Here is an 11,858-nt window from a genome sequence, read left to right as displayed (position 1 = left end):
TAAAAGGGCTGTAGAATCCTGAAACAGTGACACCAATTAAAAATATTTATATATCTTTTTTCCCTTCTTTCCCCTTGCTGTCAGTATGCATACATTTTATATATCTTTATCATTGGTGGCTAATTTTCAGTTTGGCCAGGCAGTAAACTGTATGTCTTACAGACATTATCTCATTATGTTAAGAGCAATCCTATGAGGTCGTACCATTATTATCTGCAATTTCTTTTCCAGAGAAGGAAACTAAGGCTTAGAGGAGCTTAAAAATATGCTCATTCCACATTAGTAAATTCAGAGCTGGAGTGAAAAAAATGGTGGCTGTTTGATTCCAAATATTTCACCTTGGCTTTCTGCCTGCTCATACTGCCCTGAATAGTACTCTTCTCCTGCATCAGCCCAACTTTGGTGCTGCTAACCCCTGATTTATTAAAGAATCACTTGCTGTTGGTTTGGCCTTGGGTAAGGAGATTAGAAATTCAAGTTATTGGACTTCTATTTTTCTGACCACCGATACCTGATTGGGGGATTAAAAGTTGAGATCATTTATTTTGACCAATCTAATATTCTTTTATAAATTTTAATAACATAATCTTTATTTCTTAATTAAATATGGTCCATTCATTTAACAAATATTTATTGAGCATTTACTGCATTATGCCAGGCTTTGTTCTAGGTGCTGGGGCTACAGGAGAGACTAACACAGGTCAAAAAAATTCCTTAGAGCTAAAATCCATTTTAAAAAAGAGGTGGGAGGAAGAAGAAACAAAGGAGGAGAAGAGAAAAATAAATTATTATCTACTAGTAAAAATTATAACGTCCTAAAGCAATATTAAGAGTTTTCAAACTTTGACTAGGAAAGGGTTAAAAATTGAATTATCTCATCGGTCTGTGCAAGAAACAAAGTAATGTAATGGAATATATTGACAATTAGAATAAATATAAACCAGCAGGTCCAGATGGTAGTTATCTTGGATAAATTAAGAAATTGCCTAATGAATATATTAAACTAATTATGTTCCTTTTTCAAAAAAGTATGAACTGTTAAGTTAGGAAATAAGGGAAAAAAGTCATTTTCCAGTTAAATGTAATAATGATGTGGGTAGTTGTTATCCAGTATAGATAAGATACATAATTTAACAAAAGTAAAAATAACTAATGATTATTTTAAAAATGGAAATAAGCAATATATAAAATTTATAACCCATGTTTCTAAATCTCCTTACCACACGCAGTTACTTTAGAGATTGGAATGTGGGGGTGGTACCACATATCATTCCATGTGGAGTTGCCATCCAGCTCCTAGGAAAAACACTCTAATGCACTGTCCTGTCATTCAGATTCATTTGTGTATACAAATTTAAAGTATGCCTTAGCTATGTGGAAATACATGAAGACAGCCCCAATAAGAACAGAGGCTATTTATTCAGAGCTTGCTATAGCCAGGGAGTCAGCCTCCATCACTTGTATTTTGCAGAGACTCAAATATAGGCAAAGTAGTGGGAAATCTTTATAGTGAAAAAAAGAGAGAAGATTTTAGGCATACTCCCATTGGAGGCTGTTAACATAGGAAGCTGAAAATGAGTTAACTAGAATCTAGTGGGCATCCTATGTGATTGATTTAGGGAACATACTTGGCTTTTTTTTTGTTGGTCCTGAGTGGGAAGAGAGGGCAAAATTAGGGAAGCTGGCAGTTACCAACCAAGTCTGTACCATTCTGAGCCTATTGCTGCAAAAGTTGTGGTTTGGCTTCCAAGGCTGACTGCTGCCAGAGTTTTGTCATACATGGCATGGCCACTGTCCATTTGTATATTCAGACTCTCAGCCATATAAAATATCCAATTTCCGTCAAAAATTAAAATCACAATGATAATATGAATTTTGTCTGTTGGTGCTATTCCTGTTCACACTCAGAAAAGTTAAGAACAAGGCTTATGTTGGCTTATGTTGGACCCTACCACACCAAACTCAGAGAATGATTGACACTTTAAAATAATTAAACAATAGGTAGGATGCCTGAAAATATACTCCTGATTGTCAAGGAGATATTTACACATACATATACTAGCCAGTCTCTCCAACAGTACTTGGGAGAATCATTAAATCCCTGTAGTTTTTCACCCTAAACAAGCTACATAAAATACCCCAAAGCAAATTAATCATTGTACTTCAGAAGGTCAGCCCTTGTGGTTTTTGGCTTGAGGCTCATGTTGGAAAACCTATGGTCTTTTTCTCTGTCTGTAGCAGCTTAATATGATATCACTTTTGTCCCACAATTATACTGGTTTCTCATATCATAGTTTTAGCTGTTTTGCAGGGTGATTGCCTGAGATGCTCTCCAGGATTCCCCAAGCTGAATTTCAGATATACAAAAAAAATCTATGTAAGAACATCCCAAACAAACCCTTCAAATTTGCTGATTATATGTCCAGAGTTAGAAGAGAATAAACAGAGAAGCTTAATTCCATTTATGTTTATATTTCTATTTGCCATTAAAGACTTTGATTTTAAACTATCTTGGTTTCAACAATGATAAAGAAAAAAGTCTCTTCTACAGTTTTAGAAAAACGGGCTAGGGGCTGGGTACAGTGGCTCATGCCAGTAATCCCAGCATTTTGGGAGGCGGAGGCAGGTGGATCACTTGAGGTCATGAGTTCAAGACCAGCCTGGCTAACATTGTGAAACCCTGTCTTCACTAAGTAAAAATACAAAACATAGCTGGGCATGGTGGTGCATACCTGTAGTCCCAGCTACTCGGGAGGCTGAGGCAGGAGAATTGCTTGAACTCAGGAGGTGAAGGTTGCAGTGAACCGAGATTGCACCACCGCATTCCAGCCTGGATGACAGAGTGAGACTCCATCTCAAGAAAAAAAAAAGAAAAACTGGCTAGGGTTTATCACTTGGGGGGCAAAGACAGAATCTAATGTGCTAAAAGTAAATAATTCAAGCGATTCTCATGCCTCAGCCTCCCGAGTAGCTGGGATTACAGGTGTGTGCCACCACACCCGGCTAATTTTTTTTTTTTTTTTAGTAGAGATGGGGTTTCACCATGTTGCCCAGGCTGGTCTTGAACTCCTGACCTCAGGCGATCTGCCTGCCTCGGCCTCCCAAAGTGTTGGGATTACAGGCGTGAGCCACTGTGCCAGCCAAATTGTGTACTTTAAATGGGTGAACAGTGATATGTCAATTATATCTCAATGAAGTTGTTACCAAAGAAATTAGCAAAACATTATAACAGTTTATAACCTAGGCATTTGGGTTCAAATTACTGTCTTTGTGGTTCTCCTGCCATTCTTTAATCTCGTGAGATTGCTTTTAGAGAGAAAGGCCACATAACATAGTGGTCAAAGAGCAAGGGCTTTGGAATCAGACTTTTGGCTTCAGCACTTTCAACCTATGTATCTTTGAGCAAATTATCTCACCTTTCTAAGTTTTCTAAACTGTAAATTGAGACTAATATCAATCTCTTTGGGCTATTGTTAGGAGCCCATAGCAAATATGTAATAAGTGTTAGCTACTATTAATGTTAAAACGAATTGACTTCCCATCAGCATGGGCTATCTAAAATAGGGATGAACAAATCCTGCCTGTGAGCAAAGCACCATGCAGAATGATCGCAATGGAGAGCAACTCCAGAAGTTCATTTCAACAAAGATCTAGTGAGTGGCAGGCACTCAGCAGGGGATGTGGTGGGGCTGGGAGGAGGTTAAGATAAAATATAGCTCCCTCAGCCCCCAGGAATTTACTGTCTGGTGGGTGGCACTAGGGGATGAGGGTGTACCTCTTCGTACCAGTGATTTTAATACATTTTTGAGATATGGGTTTGCACCAAGTATTCAAGAGCAAGAGGAGAGACAAATGAAAATAATTCATGGGAAGGTATACTGAAGGAGATGAGACCCAAGCTGAGTTTTGAAGAATGAGAAAATTTAGCCTGGTAAAGAAAGGCCGGGAGAGTTTCTCTGGTGGTAGAAACAGCACAAGCAAATGCCTGAAAAGCCCATTTACATGCTAACTCTCAAATTGCTGTCTCCCAAATTCTGGGTTCCTATGTCAAATGCAAACTGAAAATCTTCATTTGGATGATTAATAGACTTTTTTATTTTTTTCAAACTTTTTAAGTTCAGGGGTACATGTGCAGGATGTGCGTGTTTGTTACATAGATAAATGTGTGCCATGATGGTTTGCTATACAGGTCATCCTATTACCTAGGTATTAAGCCCAGCATCTATTAGCTGTTCTTCCTGATGTGCTCTCTCCTCCCATCTCTACCCTCCAACAGGCCCCAGTGTGTGTTGTTTCCCCCTATGTGTTATCAATCAGCTCCCAGTTATAAGTGAGAACATGCAGTGTTTGGTTTTCTGTTCCTGTGTTAGTTTGCTGAGGATAATGGCTTCCAGCTCCATCCATATCCCTGCAAAGAACATGATCTCATTCCTTTTTATAGCTGCGTAGTATTTCACGGTGTATATGTACCACATTTTCCTTATCCAGTCTATCATTGATGGGCATTTAAGTTAGTTCCATGTCTTTGCTATTGTGAAGAGTGTTGCAGTGAACATATGCATGCACATATCTTTATAATAGAATGATTTATAATCCTTTGGGTATATACCCAGTAATGTGATTGCTGGGTCAAATGGTATTTCTGCATCTAGGTCTTTGAGGAATTGCCACACTGTCTTCCACAATGGTTAAGCTAATTTACAATCCCACCAACAGTGTAAAAGTGTTCCTTTTCCTCCACAATCTTGTTAACGTCTATTGTTTCTTCTTTTTAATAATTGCCATTCTGCCTGATGCGAGATGGTATCTCATTGTGGTTTAGATTTGCATTTCTCTAATAATCAGCAACATTGAGCTTTTCTTCATGTTTGTTGGCTGCATGTATGTCTTCTTTTGAGAAGTATCTGTTCATATCCTTTGCCCACTTTTTAATGGAGTTGTTTTTTTCTTGTAAATTTATTTAAGTACCTTGCAGATGCTGGATATTAGACCTCTGTCAGATTAATAGACTGCAGCAACTTTCTCCCATTCTGTAGGTTGTCTGTTCACTCTGATGATAGTTTCCTTTACTGTGCAGAAGCTCTTTAGTTTACTTAGATCCCATTTGTCAATTTTTGCTTTTGTAGCAATTGCTTTCGGTGTTTTAGTCGTGAAATCTTTGCCAGTGCCTATGTCCTGAATGGTATTGCCTAGGTTGTCTTCCAGGGTTTTTATAGTTTTGCTTTGTTTGTTTTTTGAGACAGAGTCTCACTCTGTTGCCCAGGCTGGAGTGCAGTGGCATGATCTTGGCTCACTGCAACTTCTGCCTCCCAGGTTCAAATGATTCTCCTGCCTCAGCCTCCCGAGTAGCTGGGGCTACAGGTGTGTGCCACCACTCCCAGCTAATTTTTATATTTTTAGTAGAGACAGGGTTTCACCATGTTGGCCAGGCTGGTCTTGAACTCCTGACCTCAAGTGATCCACCTGCCTTGGCCTCCCAAAGTGCTGGGATTTCAGGCATGAGCCACCACGCCTGGCCAAGTTTTGGATTTTACATTTAAGTCTTTAACCCATCTTGACTTAATTTTTGCATATGGTGTAAGGAAGGGGTCCAGTTTCAATTTTCTGCATATGGCTAGCCAGCTATCCCAGCACCATTTATTAAATAGGGAATCCTTCCTCCATTTCTTGTTTTTGTCAGGTTTGTTGAAGATCAGATGGTTGTAGATGTGTGATCTTATTTCTGGGCCTCTATTCTGTTCCATTGGTCTATGTGTCTGTTCTTGTACCAGTACCATGCTGTTTTGGCTACTGTAGCCCTGTAGTATAGTTTGAAGTCGGGTAGCATGATGCCTCCAGCTTTGTTCTTTTTGCTTAGGATTGTCTTAGCTATTTGGCTTTTTTTTGGTTTTATATTTTTCCAGTTCTGTGAAGAATGTTGATGGTAGTTTAATGGGAATAGCACTGAATGTATCAATTGCTTTGGGCAGTATGGCCATTTTCATGATATTGATTTTTCCTTTCCATAATCATGGAATGTTTTTCCATTTGTTTGTGTCATTTCTGATTTCTTTGAGCAGTGGTTTGTAGTTCTCCTTGAAGAGGTCCTTCACTTCCCTTGTTAGTTGTATTCCTAGGTATTTTATTCTTTTTGTGGCAATTGTGAATGGGAGTTCATTCATGATTTGGCTCTCTGCTTGCCTGCTGTTGGTGTATAAGAATACCAGTGATTTTTGCACATTGATTTATATCCTGAGACTTTGCTGAAGTTACATATGTTGAACTCAGCCTTTGGGCTGAGACAATGGGGTTTTCTAGATATAGGATCATGTCATCTGCAAACAAAGATAGCTTGACTTCCTCTCTTCCTATTTGAATACCCTTTATTTCTGTCTGTTGCCTAATTGCCCTAGCCAGAACTTCCAATACTGTGTTGAATAGGAGTGGCAAGAGAGGGCATCCTTGTGTTGATTTTCAAGGGGGATGCTTCTAGCTTCTGCCTATTCAATATGATATTGGCTGTGGGTTTGTCATGTATGGCTCTTATTATTTTGAGGCATGTTCCTTCAATACCTAGTTTATTGAGAGTTTTTGACGTGAAGGGATGTTGAAGTTTATCAAAGGCCTTTTCTACATCTATTGAGATAATCATGTGTTTTTTTTTCTTTAGTTCTGTTTATGTGATGAATCACATTTATTGATTTGTGTGTGTTACACCAACCTTGCATCCCAGGAATGAAGCCTACTTGATCGTGGTGGATAAGTTTTTGATGTACTGCTGGATTTGGTTTGCCAGTATTTTATTGAGGATTTTTGCATTGATGTTCATCAAGGATATTGGCCTGAAGTCTTCTTTTTTTTGTTGTATCTCTGCTGGGTTTTAGTATCAGGATGATGCTGGCCTCATAGAATGAGTTATGGAGGAGTCCCTCCTTTTCAACTGTTTGGAATAGTTTAGTAGAAATGGTACCAGCTATTCTTGATATCTCTGGGTAGAATTCAGCTGTGAATCTGTTTGGTCCTCAGCATTTTTCTTGTTATTGTTGTTGTTAGGCTATTACTGCCTCAATTTCAGAACTCATTATTGGTCTATTCACAGATTCAGTTTATTCCTGGTTCAGTCTTGGGAGGGTGTATGTGTTTAGGAAGTTATCTATTTCCTTTGGATTTTATAGTCTATGTGCATAGAGGTGTTTATAGTCTTCTCTGATGGTGGTTTGTATTTCTGTGGAATCAGTGGTGATACCCCCTTAACATTTCTGATTGTGTTTATTTGAATCTTCTCTCTTTTCTTCTGTATTAGTCTAGCTAGTGGTCTATTACTTAAAAAAAAACAGCTTCTGGGTTCGATAATTTTTTGAAGGGTTTTTCATGTCTCTATCTCCTTCAGTTCAGCTCTGATCTTGGTTATTTCTTGTCTTCTGCTAGCTTTGGGATTTGTTTGCTCTTGGTTCTCTTGTTCTTTTAGTTGTGATGTTAGGCTGTTAACTTGAGATCTTTCTACCTTTTTGATGTGGGAATTTAGTGCTATATATTTCCCTTTCAACACTGCTTTAGCTGCATCCCAGAGATTCTGGTATGTTGTATCTTTGTTCTCATTAGTTTCAAAGAACTTTTTGATTTCTGCCTTAATTTCATTATTTACCCAAGAGTCATTCAGAAGCAGGTTGTTCAATTCCCATATAGTTGTGTGGTTTTGAGTAAGTCTCTTAATCTTGAGTTCTAATTTGATTCCCCGGTGGTCTGAAAGGCTGTTATGATTTCAGTTATTCTGCATTTGCTGAGAAGTGTTTTACATCGATTATGTGGTCAAATTTAGAGTAAGTACTGTGTGGCAATGGGAAGAATGTATATTCTGTTGTTTTGGGGTGGAGAGTTCTGTAGACATCTATCAGGTCCACTTGATCCAGAGCTAAGTTCAGGTCCTGAATATCATTGTTAATTTTCTATCTCAATGATCTGTCTAATATTGCCAGTAGGGTGTTAAGGTCTCCCATTATTATTGTATGGGAGTTTAAGTTTCATTGAAGGTCTCTAAGAACTTGCTTTGTGAATTTGCGTGCTCCTGTATTGGGTGCATATATATTTAGGATAGTGTATTAGGGTTCTCTAGAGGGACGGAACTAATAGGAGAGATACATATACATATATCCATATATATGTATCTATATATAGGTGTATATATATATCCATACATATGTATCTATATATAGGGGTGTGTGTGTATATATCCATACATATGTATCTATATATAGGGGTATACATATATATCCATATATGTATGTATCTATATATAGGTGTATATATATATACACATCCCTATGGTGTATAGGGATCCCTATACATCCTAATAAGCTCCCATATATATATATATATATAGGGATATATATTATAAACATACATATATAAAGGGATATATATTATAAACATATATATATATAAAGGGATACATATAATGGGGAGCTTATTAGGATATATATATTATATATACACATATATATGTATGTATGTAAAGGGGAGTTTATTAAGTATTAACTTACACAATTACAAGGTCCCACAATAGGCTATCTGCAAGCTGAGGAGCAAGGAGAGCCAGTCCGAGCCCCAAAACGAACTTGGAGTCTGATGTTCAAGGGCAGGCAGCATCCAGCATGGGAGAAAGATGTAGGCTGGGAGGCTAGGCCAGTCTCTCCTTTTCACATTTTTCTGCTTGCTTTATTTTTGCTGGCAGCTGATAAGATTGTGCCCACCAGATTAAGGGTGGATCTGCCTTCCCCAGCCCACTGACTCAAATGTTAATTTCTTTGGGCAACACCCTCACAGACATGCCCAGGATCAATACTTTGTATCCTTCAATCAAGTTGACACTCAGTATTAACCATCACAGATAGTTAGCTCTTCTTGTTTAATTGAACCCTTTACCATTATGTAATGCCCTTCTTTGTCTTTTTTTAATCTTTGTTTGTTTAAAGTCCTTTGTATAAGAAACTAGAATTGCAACCCCTGCTATTTTCTGTTTTCCATTTGTTTGGTAAATTTTACTCCACCCCTTTATTTGAGCCTATGTGTGTCTTTGTGTGAGATGGGTCTCTTGAAGACATCATATTAATGGGTTTTGGTTCTTTTTTGTTTGTGTGTGTTATCTCTCTTTTTATTTTTTATTATTATTTTTAAAATATCTTTTTTTACTTTAAATTCTGGGGTATGTGTGCAGAACGTGCAGTTTTTTTACATAGATATACATGTGCCAGGGTGGTTTGCTGCACCCATCAACCTGTCACCTATATTAGGTATTTCTCCTAATGTTATCCCTCCTCTAGCGCCCCCAACCTGCCAACAGGCCCTGGTGTGCGATGTTCCCCTCCCTATGTCCATGTGTTCTCATTGTTCAACTCCCACTTATGAGTGAGAACATGTGGTGTTTGGTTTTTCTGTTCTTGTGATAGTTTGCTGAGAATGATTGTTTCCAACTTCATCTATGTCCCTGAAAAGGACATGAACTCATGCTTTTTTATGGCTGCATAGTATTCCATGGTGTATATGTGCCACATTTTCTATATCCAGTCTATACTGATGGACATTTGGGTTGGTTCCAAGTCTTTGCTATTGTGAACAGTGCTGCAATAAAAATGTGTGCATGCATCTTTATAGTAAAATGATTTATAATCCTTTGGGTATATACCCCGTAATGGGATCACTGGGTCAAATGGTATTTCTAGTTCTGGATCCTTGAGGAATCGCCACACTGTCTTCCACAATGGTTGAACTAATTTAAACTCCCACCAACAGTGTAAAAGCGTTCCTATTTTTCCACTCTGATGGTAGTTTCTTTTGCTGTGCAGAAGCTCTTTAATTTAATTAGATCCCATTTGTCTGTTTTGGCTTTTGTTGCCATTGCTTTTGGTGTTTTAGACATGAAGTCTTTGCCCATGCCTATGTCCTGAATGGTACTGCCCAGGTTTTCTTCTAGGATTTTTATGGTCCTAGGTCTTACGTTTAAGTCTTTGATCCATCTGGAGTTGATTTTTGTATAAGATACAAGGAAACGGTCCAGTTTCAGTTTTCTGCATATGGCTAGCCAGTTTTCCCAACAACATTTATTAAATAGGGAATTCTTTTCCCCATTCCTTGTTTGTGTCAGATTTGTCAAAGATCAGATGGTTGTAGATGTGTGGTGTTATTTCTGAGGCCTCTGTTCTGTTCCATTGATCTATGTATCTGTTTTGGTACCAGTACCATGCTGTTTTGGTTACTGTAGCCTAGTAGTATAGTGTGAAGTCAAGTAGCATGAGACCTCCAGCTTTGTTCTTCTTGCCCAAGATTGTCTTGGCTATGCAGGCCTTTTTTTGGTTCCATATGAACTTTAAAGTAGTTTTTTCCAATTCTGTGAAGAAAGTCAGTGGTAGCTTGATGAGTATAGCATTGAATCTATACATTACTTTGGACAGTATGGCCATTTTCACGATATTGATTATTCCTTTCCATGAGCATAGAATGTTTTTCCATTTGTTTGGGTCCTCTCTTACTTCCTTGAGAAGTGGTTTGTTGTTCTCCTTGAAGAGGTTCTTCACATCCCTTGTAAGTTATGTTCCTTGGCATTTTATTCTCTTAGCAGCAATTGTGAATAGGAGTTCACTCATGATTTGGCTCTCTGTTTGTCTGTTATTGGTGTATAGGAATGCTTCTGATTTTTGCACATTGATATTGTATTCTGAGACTTTGCTGAAATTGCTTATCAGCTTAAAGAGATTTTGCGTTGCGACTATGGGGTTTTCTAAATATAAAATCATGTCATCTGCAAATAGAAATTTGACTTCCTCTCTTCCTATTTGAATACTCTTTATTTCCTTCTCTTGCCTGATGGCCCTGGCCAGAACTTCCAATACTATGTTGAATACGAATGGTGAGAGACAGCATCCTTGTCTTGTGCTGGTTTTCAAAGGGAATGCTTCCAGTTTTTGCCCATTCAGTGTGATATTGGCTGTGGGTTTGTCATAAATAGCTCTTATTATTTTGAGATACGTTCCATTGATACCCAGTTTATTGAGAGTTTTTAGCATGAAGGGGTGTTGAATTTTGTTGAAGGCCTTTTCTGCATCTATTGGGATAATCATGTGGTTTTTGTGATTGTTTCTGTTTATGTGATGGATTATGTTTATTGATTTACATATGTTGAACCAGCCTTGCATTCCAGGTATGAAGCTGACTTGATCGTGGTGGATAAGCTTTTTGATGGGCTGCTGGATTTGGTTTGGCAGTATTTTATTGCGGATTTTTGCATCGATGTTCATCAGGGATATTGCCTGAAATTTTCTTTTTTTGTTGTGTCTCTGCCAGGTTGTGGTATCAGGATGATGCTGGCCTCATAAAATGGGTTAGGGAGGAGGATTCGCTCTTTTTCTATTGTTTGGAATAGTTTCAGAAGGAATTGTACCAGCTCTTCTTTGTACCTCTGGCAGAATTCAGCTGTGAATCTGTCTGGTCCTGGACTTTTTTTGGTTTGTAGGCTATTAATTACTGCCTCAATTTCAGAAGTTGTTATTGGTCTATTCAGGGATTTGAGTTATTCCTGGTTTGGACTTGGGAGAGTGTATGTGTCCAGAAATTTATTTTCTTCTAGATTTTCTAGTTTATTTGCATAGAGGTGTTTATAGTATTCTCTAATGGTAGTTTGTATTTCTGTGGGATCAGTGGTGATATCCCCTTTATCATTTTTTATTGCATCTATTTGATTCTTCTCTCTTTTCTTCTTTATTAGTCTGGCTAGTGGTCTATCTATTTTGTTGATCTTTTCAAAAAACCAGCTCCTGGATTCACTGATTTTTTGAAGGGTTTTTCGTGTCTCTATCTCCTTCAGTTCTGCTCTTAGTTATTTCTTG

This window comes from Hylobates moloch, unplaced genomic scaffold, assembly GCF_009828535.3.
Source record: "Hylobates moloch isolate HMO894 unplaced genomic scaffold, HMol_V3 SCAFFOLD_9, whole genome shotgun sequence".
NCBI lineage: Eukaryota > Metazoa > Chordata > Mammalia > Primates > Hylobatidae > Hylobates > Hylobates moloch.
The sequence above is the reverse complement of the archived record's forward strand: the minus strand, read 5'-3'. Positions refer to the sequence as shown.